Source organism: Schistocerca serialis, chromosome 10 (assembly GCF_023864345.2).
Source record: "Schistocerca serialis cubense isolate TAMUIC-IGC-003099 chromosome 10, iqSchSeri2.2, whole genome shotgun sequence".
NCBI lineage: Eukaryota > Metazoa > Arthropoda > Insecta > Orthoptera > Acrididae > Schistocerca > Schistocerca serialis.
In genome coordinates, this window is record NC_064647.1 from 82,488,105 (window position 1) to 82,500,362 (window position 12,258).

Genomic DNA, 12,258 nt, shown 5'->3' on the forward strand with positions numbered 1-12,258 from the left:
TAAATACTGGGCTCATAGGATCACCTTCTTGTCCATCTGTCTGTCTGTGTACCTGTTCGACTGTTGCAAACCTTTTGTCTCAGGAACGAGTAGACGTATCAAGTCGAAATTTATGTCACGTATTAAGGTCTATAATCCCTTGGCGGTGAAAAAAGTGAAGGTTCCAAATCAATGAGATCATTAGACACGGTCATTTATGTCACGTATTTTGATACTTGCAAAGTCATAGCGTAAAGAGAGCTTCTATTGCTCTAGAATCTCGAAATCTGGCGGAAAGCAAGATTACACTGTACATATAAAGGAAAAGATCCAGAAAATATTCACACTGAAGAGCCAAAGAAACTGGTACACCTCCCTAATATCTTGTAGGGCCTCCACGAGCACGCAGAAGTGCTGCAACACGACGTGGCATGGATTCCGCTAATGTCTGAAGAAGTGCTGGAGCGAATTGACACCATGAATATTGCAGGGCTGAGTACGAGGGGATGGAGATCTCTTCAGACAAGCACGTTGCAAGGCATCCCAAATATACTCAATAATGTTCAACTATCCGCCCGGTATGGCAGAGAGGTTCTAGGTGCTTCAGTTTGGAACCGCGCGACAGCTACGGTTGCAGGACACCGCCCGTCTAGCACCCCCCCCCCCATATATATATATATATATATATATATATATATATATATATATATATATATATATATATATATATTTTTTTTTCAGAAAAACTTTTAGCCCCTACTTCACCCCCTTGGGAATGGAATTTCGAACAATACCTTACTATACGATGCCTACAGTATAATATCAACGGCCTCTTAAAAAGTTCAACCTTAACAGTTTTGGGCTGTGCGATGATGAGGTAGTGGATCAGTCAGGCCCTGTTTTACCCCCTTATGGGCTAAATTTCCAAAAACACTGAAACAAGTCATTTTTTATTTCTAACCAAGGAGCCAAATTAATAGATTCATAGATTTAACTTTAAAAATGCTTTCCTAATGAGATATTTTCATACAACATTTTAGTCCCTATTTCACCCCCATTATGTTGAATTTTTCTACAATTTCAGCCTGTTCTTTTATGTGCAACCGATAAGTCAAATACCCATTTTCATAGATGTGGCTTAAAAAATGCTTTAGTACCTGTTCAATAATGGTTTATTTTCAAAAAAATTCTGAAACACGAATTTCTTTGTTTCTGACCGAGAAACCAAATACCAATCTTCGTAATTCTAACTTGAAAAGTGGTTTAATAGCGACGTTCTCCTTTCTTAAAGGATTTCTCGGAATTCCACCCAAAAGGGGGTGAAACTGGGCATGAAAAGTTTTTTGGGAGGTCACTATTAAACCACTTTTCAAATGGTCTACAGTACAAGATCAACATCTTCTCCAAATTTCAATTTTCTATCCTTAGCGGTATGGGCTGGGCAATGATAAGTCAGTCAGTCAGTTAGTTAAATGGCTCTGAGCACTATGGGACTTAACATCTGAGGTCATCAGTCCCCTAGAACTTAGAACTACTTAAGCCTAACTAACCTAAGGACATCACACACATCCATGCCCGAGGCAGGATTCGAACCTGCGACCGTAGCGGTCGCGCGGTTCCGGACTGACGCGCCTAGAACCGCTCGGCCACCGTAGCCGGCAGTCAGTTACTCAGCCAGGATATTTCGATATATACAGGGTGATTACAATTAAACTTTTAAACCTCTGTAGAAATAACGTCTCTGGTCTGAATGACGTCAAATTGCAACGAAATATTGTCGGGGAAGGGGAAAAACGTATGGCAGAAGAAAAATAAATAGTTACAAAATGCAGCAACCCATGTCGCTGTAAGCATCATAATTTAACAGTGGTCGACTACAAATGACAAATGAACCATAAAACAATGCCTAAGTTTGACGTTTGCTGTTAAACGAACTGTACTACTCAGTGTGCGTGGGTGTACAGGTGTGATGCTGTTAGTTACGTAAGCCCAGCCACCACGGCAAGGTCATATCACATGAAATGGGAAAAATGGGTTCTGAATTGCCCTGACGCTGAAAACCGCATAAAAAGCATCACTCACGTCGATTTTTAATTGTCCTGGCGCCTAAAACCGAGTAAAAAGCATCAATCAAAATCAAATGGAATTAAAATTTCCGTGTGACTGGCGCAAAACATGTTCAATATGCTATCTACCGTTTTTCGCAACAAGGTGAAATCGAGTAACTGATCGAAATGTTTCTGGGGCCACGTCCAGAGCGTGCTGTGCAATGTGTGCTTTCAATGCTGCTAAGTTTGCAAACGGAACACTGAACACAAAATCTTTCAGATAGCCCCACAGCCAGAAGTCACAGTGACTAAGGTCAGGTGATCGGGATGGCCAGGCTGTAGGGAAATTTCGGCTGATAATTCTAGCATTTCCGAAATGGCGGTTAAGCAGCTTTTTAACTGGATTCGCAATGCGCGGAGGTGCGCCATCTTGCATAAAAATGACCCTGTCCACATATCCACGCTGTTGGAGAGCTGGATGACGTGGTTGCGCTAAAGACATTCATAACAATTACCAGTGACAGTACAGGTAACAGAACCGGAAGCACCTGTCTCTTCGAAAAAATATGGTCCTATGATAGATGATGCCGTAAACCCGCACCACACTGACCTTTTCAGGAGGAAGTGGTACTGGCTGACTTGCGTGTGGATTTTCCGTTGCCCATATTCGACAATTCTGTGTACTGACGTATTCTGTCAGATGGAAGTGGGCATCGTCTGTGCACAAAATCTTCCACGGCTAGTCATTGTCCATTTCCATGCGAGCAAGAAATCCTAAAGCAAAGGTATCTCTTGCTCGCAGGTCAACAGGAAGCAACTCGTGCTCGTAGCTAATTTTGAATGGATAGCAAAGAAGGATGTTTCGTAGGATTTTACCCACCGCGTTCACGGGTATGTCCAATGTTCGGGCAATTCTCCGTGGACTACACGTTTGCACACACCACTCGTCTCCTCCCGCAATGCTGTGGTCACTGCTTTCACTAACATCGAATCAATTCGTTTCCTCCCTCTATCAGGTTGCACACCAAAAGAACCCGTCTTTTCGAATTTCCGAGTCATTTTCTCCAGACCCATGGCAGTCAAGGATCAACGCCTTTTTTCAAACCCTTCACTGTCCGTAACTTCTGCAGAGCAACGCACGCACAGTCATCATTCTTATAACACAGCTTTACAAGCTGAGCGCAATCCTGCATTGAGACAGTCATGGCGATGGTCGCTGACGCGAAAGGCGGAAAAGCCGTGTACACGGTGTGTTTATACCAACATCACTGGTTCGTGCGCATGACAGGTGTTTTCACTTACGAATTCTGACACATCCAGCGCCATCAATTGATCAATTTTGACACTATTTTTTTTTCTTCTGTCATATGTTTTCCCCCTTCTCCGATAATATTCCGTTGCAGTTTGACGTCATTCTGGCCAGTGGTGTTATTTCTACAGCGGTTTGAAAGCTTAACTTTAATAATAATCACCCTGTATATAGAGATTTTTGTTACATAGAATTACGACGAAATGCTCCAAAATCCCGAAAATCAGGGAGTAGGGAAGTGTAACGAATGAGTCATGCATCAACAGGCAGAAATGGTTACTGCGGGGCACTTCTGATGAGTATACTATCAGGTGACAAAAGTCATGGGATAGCAATATGCACATATATAGATGGCGGTCATATCGCGTACACAAGGTATAAAAGGGCAATCGACTGGCGGACTCAAGTAATTCGTGTGTAAAGGTTTCCGACGTGATTATGGCCGCACGACGGTAATTTGTTGTGTTGGCAGAAGAGCCAACACCGTGTTACGAGAGGAGGCCGAATTGCACGCGTTTTAGCTCACGCAGGCTGGCGTGAGGAGGGAAGAACTATACTGACGTGAGGTCTGGAACATGACAAGGAATAAGAATTCAGAAAGCGGACGTAATTAGTTTGATACTTAACTTTAATCCATTAATCCATGAACGTCGCTCTTGACGGTACATGTTTCACAATATTATCTGTTCAGAATAGTAACTGAATATGGCGCCTTGCTAGGTCGTAGCAAATGACGTAGCTGAAGGCTATGCTAAACTGTCGTCTCTGCAAATGAGAGGGTATGTAGCCAGTGAACCATCGCTAGCAAAGTCGGCTGTACAACTGGGGAGAGAGCTAGGGAGTCTCTCTAGACTAGGCAGCAAAGCGATACGCTGCAGCGCCGCAGCGCGCCCGGCCGTCGCCGCCTCCCCCGCCGCTCCGCGCGCACGGAGGCGGCACCCATCGTAGCGCCCACGCGAGCGGCAAGGGTCCCCCAAACCGATACGCCTCAGCCCCCTGCCTCGGACATGGATGTGTGTGATGTCCTTAGGTTAGTTAGGTTTAATTAGTTCTGAGTTCTAGGGGACTGATGACCTCAGATGTTAAGTCCCATAGTGCTCAGAGCCATCTGAACCATCTTCTTCACGAACCTTGTATTTTAAGTTTGCATTTTGTGCCATACGGTACTACCATGCACTGAGGTGTCAAAAGTCATGGGATAGCGGTATGCACATATGCAGATCGCGGTGTTATGGCCTACAGAAGGTATAATAAAAAGGTTTCCGACGTAATTATGGGTGCACAACAGGAAGGAGCAGACTCTGTATGCGGAATTTCCATTACGGAAATCGTTAGGGAATTCGATATTCCGAGATCCATGAGTCAAGAGTGATCCGAGAATGCCAAATTTCAGGCTTTACCTCTCACCACGGACAACATAGCGTCCGGAGGCCTTCACTTAATGACCGAAAGCAGCGGCGTTTGCGTAATGTTGTCGGTGCTAACAGACAAGCAGCACAGCGTGAAATAACCTCATAACTCAGCGTGGGACGTACGACGAACGTACCGTTAGGACAGTGCGCTGCTCTTCCTGATAGCGACGTCACCTGCAGCGCTTCTCCTGGTCTCGTAACCATATCGGTCGGACACTCGGCAGCTGGAAAACCGTAGACTGGTCAGATGAGTCCCGATTTCAGCTGGTAAGAGCTGATGGTACGGTTCGAGTGTGGCGCAGACCACACCAAGACACCCAAATTGTCAAGAAGGCACTGTACAAGCTGATGGTGGCTCCAGAATGACGTGGATTGTATTTACGAGTACGAGTTGGAACGGACGGTCCTGTGGTCCAACTGAACCGATCATTCGGTTGATTGGAGACCATTTCCGGCCATTCACGGACTTCATGTCCCCGCATAACGATGTCATGTCACCAGGCCGTAGTCGGTAGCTAGTGGTTTGAAGAACATTAAGCACAATTTGAGCGAAAGATTCGGCCACCCAGTCGCCCGACATGAATCCCGTCGAACATTTATGGAACATAATCGAGAGGTCAGTTAGTGCACAAAATTCTGCACCGACATCACTTCCGCAGTATTGTGGACGGCTATAGAGGCAGCATCGCTCAGTACTTCTGCAGGGGACTTCCAGCTACTTGTTGTGTCGTTTTTTTTTTTTTTGGTCATCAGTCTACTGACTGGTTTGATGCGGCCCGCCACGAATTCCTTTCTGTGCTAATCTCTTCATCTCAGAGTAGCACTTGCAACCTACGTCCTCAATTATTTGCTTGACGTATTCCAATCTCTGTCTTCCTCTACAGTTTTTGCCCTCTACAGCTCCCTCTAGTACCATGGAAGTCATTCGCTTATGTCTTAGCAGAGGTCCTATCATCCTGTCCCTTCTCCTTATCAGTGTTTTCCACATATTCCTTTCCTCTCCGATTCGGCGTAGAACCTCCTCATTCCTTACCTTACCAGTCCACCTAATTTTCAACATTCCTCTATAGCACCACATCTCAAATGCTTCAATTCTCTTCTGTTCCGGTTTTCCCACAGTCCATGTTTCACTACCATACAATGCTGTACTCCAGACGTACATCCTCAGAAATTTCTTCCTCAAATTAAGGTCGGTATTTGATATTAGTAGACTTCTCTTGGCCAGAAATGCTTTTTTTGCCATAGCTAGTCTGCTTTTGATGTCCTCCTTGCTCCGTCCGTCATTGGTTATTTTACTGCCTAGGTAGCAGAATTCCTTAACTTCATTGACTTCGTGACCATCAATCCTGATGTTAAGTTTCTCGCTGTTCTCATTTCTACTACTTCTCATTACCTTCGTCTTTCTCCGATTTACTCTCAAACCATACTGTGTACTCATTAGACTGTTCATTCCGTTCAGCAGATCATTTAATTCTTCTCCGCTTTCACTCAGGATAGCAATATCATCGGCGAATCGTATCATTGATATCCTTTCACCTTGTATTTTAATTCCACTCCTGAACCTTTCTTTTATTTCCATCATTGCTTCCTCGATGTACAGATTGAAGAGTAGGGGCGAAAGGCTACAGCCTTGTCTTACACCCTACTTAATACGAGCACTTCGTTCTTGATCGTCCATTCTTATTATTCCCTCTTGGTTGTTGTACATATTGCATATGACCCGTCTCTCTCTATAGCTTACCCCTACTTTTTTCAGAATCTCGAACAGCTTGCACTATTTTATATTGTCGGACGCTTTTTCCAGGTCGACAAATCCTATGAAAGTGTCTTGATTTTTCTTTAGCCTTGCTTCTATTATTAGCCGTAACGTCAGAATTGCCTCTCTCGTCCCTTTACTTTTCCTAAAGCCAAACTGATCGTCACCTAGCGCATTCTCAATTTTCTTTTCCATTCTTCTGTATATTATTCTTGTAAGCAGCTTCGATGAATGAACTGTTAAGCTGATTGTGCGATAATTCTCGCACCTGTCAGCTCTTGCCGTCTTCGGAATTGTGTGGATGATGCTTTTCCGAAAGTCAGATGGTATATCGCCAGACTCATATATTCTACACACCAACGTGAATAGTCGTTTTGTTGCCACTTCCCACAATGATTTTAGAAATTCTGGTGGAATGTTATCCATCCCTTCTGCCTTATTTGACCGTAGGTCCTCCAAAGCTATTTTAAATTCCGATTCTAATACTGGATCCCCTATCTCTTCTAAATCGACTCCTGTTTCTCCTTCTATCACATCAGACAAATCTTCACCCTCATAGAGGCTTTCAATGTATTATTTCCACCTATCTGCTCTCTCCTCTGTATTTAACAGTGGAATTCCCCTTGCACTCTTAATGTTACCACCGTTGCTTTTAATGTCACCAAAGGTTGTTTTGACTTTCCTGTATGCTGAGTCTGTCCTTCCGACAATCAATCTTTTTCGATGTCTTCACATTTTTCCTGCAGCCATTTCGTCTTAGCTTCCCTGCACTTCCTATTTATTTCATTCCTCAGCGACTTGTATTTCTGTATTCCTGATTTTCCCGGAACATGTTTGTACTTCCTCCTTTCATCTATCAAGTGAAGTATTTCTTCTGTTACCCATGGTTTCTTCGCAGCTACCTTCTTTGTACCTATGTTTTCCTTCCCAACTTCTGTGATGGCCCTTTTTAGAGATGTCCATTCCTGTTCAACTGTACTGCCTACTGCGCTATTCCTTATTGCTGTATCTATAGCGTTAGAGAACTTCAAACGTATCTCGTCATTCCTTAGTACTTCCGTATCCCACTTCTTTGCGTATTGATTCTTCCTGACTAATGTATGAACGTCAGCCTACTCTTCATCACTACTATATTGTGATCTGAGTCTATATCTGCTTCTGGGTACGCCTTACAATCCAGTATCTGATTTCGGAATCTCTGTCTGACCATGATGTAATATAATTGAAATCTTGCCGTATCTCCCGGCCTTTTCCAAGTATACCACCTCCTCTTGTGATTCTTGAACAGGGTATTCGCTATTACTAGCTGAAACTTGTTACAGAACTCAATTAGTCTTTCTCCTCTTTCATTCCTTGTCCCAAGCCCACATTCTCCTGTAACCGTTTCTTCTACTCCTTCCCCTACAACTGCATTCCAGTCGCCCATGACTATTAAATTTTCGTCCCCCTTTACATACTGCATTACCCTTTCAATATCCTCATACACTTTCTCTATCTGTTCATCTTCAGCTTGCGACGTCGGCATGTATACCTGAACTATCGTTGTCGTTGTTGGTCTGCTGTCGATTCTGATTAGAACAACCCGGTCACTGAACTGTTCACAGTAACACACCCTCTGCCCTACCTTCCTATTCATAACGAGTCCTACACCTGTTATACCATTTTCTGCTGCTGTTGATATTACCCGATACTCATCTGACCAGAAATCCTTGTCTCCTTCCACTTCACTTCACTGACCCCTACTATATCTAGACTGAGCCTTTGCATTTCCCTTTTCAGATTTTCTAGTTTCCCTACCACGTTCAAGCTTCTGACATTCCACTCGCCGACTCGTGGAACGTTATCCTTTCGTTGTTTATTCAATCTTTTTCTCATGGTAACCTCCCCCTTGGCAGTCCCCTCCCGGAGATCGGAATGGGGGACTATTCCGGAATCTTTTGCCAATGGAGAGACCATCATGACACTTCTTCAATTACAAGCCACATGTCCTGTGGATACACGTTACGTGTCTTTAATGCAGTGGTTTCCATTGCCTTCTGCATCCTCATGTCGTTGATCATTGCTGATACTTTCGCCTTTAGGGGCAATGATGACCATCATGACACTTCTTCAATTACAAGCCACATGTCCTGTGGATACACGTTACGTGTCTTTAATGCAGTGGTTTCCATTGCCTTCTGCATCCTCATGTCGTTGATCATTGCTGATACTTTCGCCTTTAGGGGCAATTTCCCAGCCCTAGGACAAGAGAGTGCCCTGAACCTCTATCCGCTCCTCCGCCCTCTTTGACAAGGCCGTTGGCAGAATGAGGCTGACTTCTTATGCCCGAAGTCTTCGGCTGCCAATGCTGATTATTTATCAAAATTTAGGCAGTGGCGAGGATCGAACCCGGGACCGAAGACGTTTTGATTATGAATCAAAGGCGCTACCCTTTTTTTTATTTATTTATTTTTTTTAAATCTCATTTTGTTCACTTTCGTTCGTTGCATCTGCTCGGGGCGGACGTAGTAAGACATCCGTTTAAGTTCGTTATTGACCGATTAACTCAGTTTTTATATTACAGAGGGCATCTAACCCTCTCACCGAACACGCTGAGCTACCGTGCCGGCTACCCCTAGACCACGGGTCTATGCCACAACAAATGATAAACTATAGGAGTCTACAAAGCAGACACCCTTCGAACAAAAGTACGCTTATTAGTCAGTAAATACACTGAAGCACCAAAGAAACTCGTGCAGGCATGCGTATTCTAATACAGAGCTATGTAAACAGACAGAATACGGTGCTGCGGTGGACAACGTCTACATCAGACAACAAGTAGCTAGCGCAGTTGTTAGATCGGTTACTACTGCTACAACGAAGGTTACCAAGATTTAAGTCAGTTTGAATGTGGTGTTATAGTCGGTACCCGAGCGATGGGACACAGCATCTCCGAGGTAGCGATGAAGTGGGGATTTTCCCGTGCCATCATTTCACCAGTGTACCGTGGAAATCAGGAATCCGGTAAAACATCAGGTCTCCGACATCGCTGCGGCCGGAAAAAGATCCTGCACGGACACGACCAAAGGCAACTGGAGAGAATCGTTGAACGTGACAGAAGTGCAATCATTCCGCAAATTGCTGCAAATTTCAATGCTGGGCCATCAACAAGTTTCAGAGAGCAAACCATAAAAAGAAACGTCATCCATATGGGCTTTCGGACGCGAAGGCCACTCGTGTACCCTTGATGACTGCACAACGCAAAGCTTTACGCCTCGCCTGAGCCCGTCATCACCGACTGTTGATGATTGGAAACATGTTGCCTGGTCCGACGAATCTCATTGCAAATTGTACTGAGCGGATGGACGTGTAAGGGTATGAAGACAATCTCATGAATCCATGGACCCTGCATGTCAACAGGGAATTGTTGGAGCCTGTGGAGGCTGTGTAATGGTGTGGGGCGTGTGCAGTTGGAGTGATATGGGACTCCTGATACTCCTAAGTACGACTCTGACAGGTGACACATACGTAAGCATCCTGTCTGGTCACCTGCCTCCATTCATGTCCGTTGTGTATTCCGACGGACTTGGGCAATTCCAGCAAGACAATGCGAACTCCACACGTTCAGAATTGCTACAGAGTGACTCAAGGAACACTCTTCTGAGTTTGAACACTTCCGCTGGCCACCGAACTCCCCAGACATGAACATTATTGAGCATATGTGGGATGCCTTGCAACGTGCTGTTCAGAAGAGACAGCCCTGCAGGATTCATGGTGTTAATTCCCTTCAGCACTACTTCAGACTTTAGTCGAGTCCATGCTACGTCGTGTTGCGGCTCTTGTGTGTGTTCGCCGTGGCCCAACACGATATTAGGCAGGTGTACAAGTTTCTTTGGCTCTTCAGTGTAGTATAGCCGAACCTGAAACATACTCCTATCGTGTCACCGGTAACAGCAGAAGTGATATACCGCTAGAGGAAGTCCTCTTTTCACAATATTTTATTTTGAGAAGAATGAAAGTGTCACAGAGAATGTCTTTTTAACTCCTCGCTTGCAATGTCTCTCCACTGCCTTTAGTATTAACTCTTTGGCTTTTAATATATTACATGTCTTATGGAATATTTATCCTTACATAGTAATTGGTTCATCTTCAGAATTTACCAAAACAGTTAAAAATTAACACTCTTATCGTAAGATGTGTTACACGCCCGGGAGTACGAATGGGTGGGTGTGGGGGAGGGGGGGGGTACCTTACACGTTTCATGACCGTGCGCCCTGTCCACACCACTTACCTGGTAATCCCGCTGCGGTCGTACTGTTCTGCTCCACACTGCTGTTGGCTTGCCTGAAATTATCTATCGAAGAAATGCAAGCGGGTTTAGGGGAGCCACTCAACGTTAAAACACAACACTGTCCTATGTCTGGTATGAACACCTATATTCTGAGACGATATGGAAACCACAGGTTGCACTGTTTACACTTAAATCGTAAACGTTATCCCAATTAACAATCTTGATGATTAATTGTCCAAAATATAATTCAGACGAGCGTACGCATAACCGACACGACGCGGGTGATTGTTGATGATACGGAAGCCGAATGATCGAACGAAAGTTCTTACGCTCGTCACACATACAGATACCTGGTAATAGTCCTACTTGTCACTAGTAATGATATAAGACTGTTCGTAAAGTTACTTTTTCAGTTCTCAGTTCTCACTTGTACGAGCGTGCGCGTAACCGTCGCGGCGCGGCTGATTGTTGATAATGCGGAACGCGATGATCGAACGCACGTTCTCACGCTCGCTACAAATCACTGGCACTTGATTGCACTCTTTTATGGTAAATAGTATTACTGATTCACATTTGTTCATCCTTGGAGACCGAACACGGAGCGGATGATCGATCCTATGCGACACGCAACGAGAGGATACATAAATACGTTATTAACGCGACTGCTCATTTTCAATTACTTCCTTACGCACTTTACCTCTGAACCATTTCCATATGTCATCACTTTCCTGTAGTAGCACTTGTAGCAACACTTCAACCTGAATACTATCAATGCTTCTACATGCAGAGCTACACACTACAAAACATAACAGTTTCGTGTCCCGCGCTCGACTCACTACAGACGCGACTGACCGCAAAGATACTCCACAACTAAGCCAGCGATATGACAATACGCTTACAGATGTGTGTAAGTAGAAAATGAAGCACCGCTTACGCTACCCCAATGCTGTTTTCATTCAACACTTATCTAGCTTTACGGAGGGCGCTAGCAGCAGCATGTGTGTTCGGAACTTTAAAATCTGTTTATCATGAATATTAACGATAATTTTGATAAATAGGCTGTGTCCTAAAAGGTACTGTTTCACCCACTTTCTGAACACCTGAGGACGTCCAACTTCCTGCCTGATGTCTATCAGTAATATGTTGAATACATTCATAGCAGACTATAGAACTTAAATTTTTAGCTTAGGGGTGCATATTCTACATGGAAAGTACGTTTATTCCTGGTACTGTAATTATGAATTTCACAGTTTATTCAAAATTTATAATTACTTTTAACCATAAATACCGCTACAAAGTACATATTCAGATGAATTTAATAATCATAATGTGCCTCTAGAGGCTTCTGCGAGAGGTTTAGTTAACGACTGTATACAATATTCATACCACAGGCGTATGTAGAATTAACACATTTTTACCTTAACAGTATGACCAATACGATAATTCCATCCTGCAGTGCTTAGCGAAGGAATGAGAGGAAGAAA

The 12,258-nt window shown here is 44.0% G+C and overlaps 1 protein-coding gene across 2 annotated transcripts in view; it reads left to right on the plus strand.

Annotated features, from left to right (window-relative positions):
• Positions 1-12,258, plus strand: part of LOC126424846 (uncharacterized) — a 289,952-nt gene that overhangs the window by 240,758 nt on the left and 36,936 nt on the right. The window lies entirely within an intron of this gene.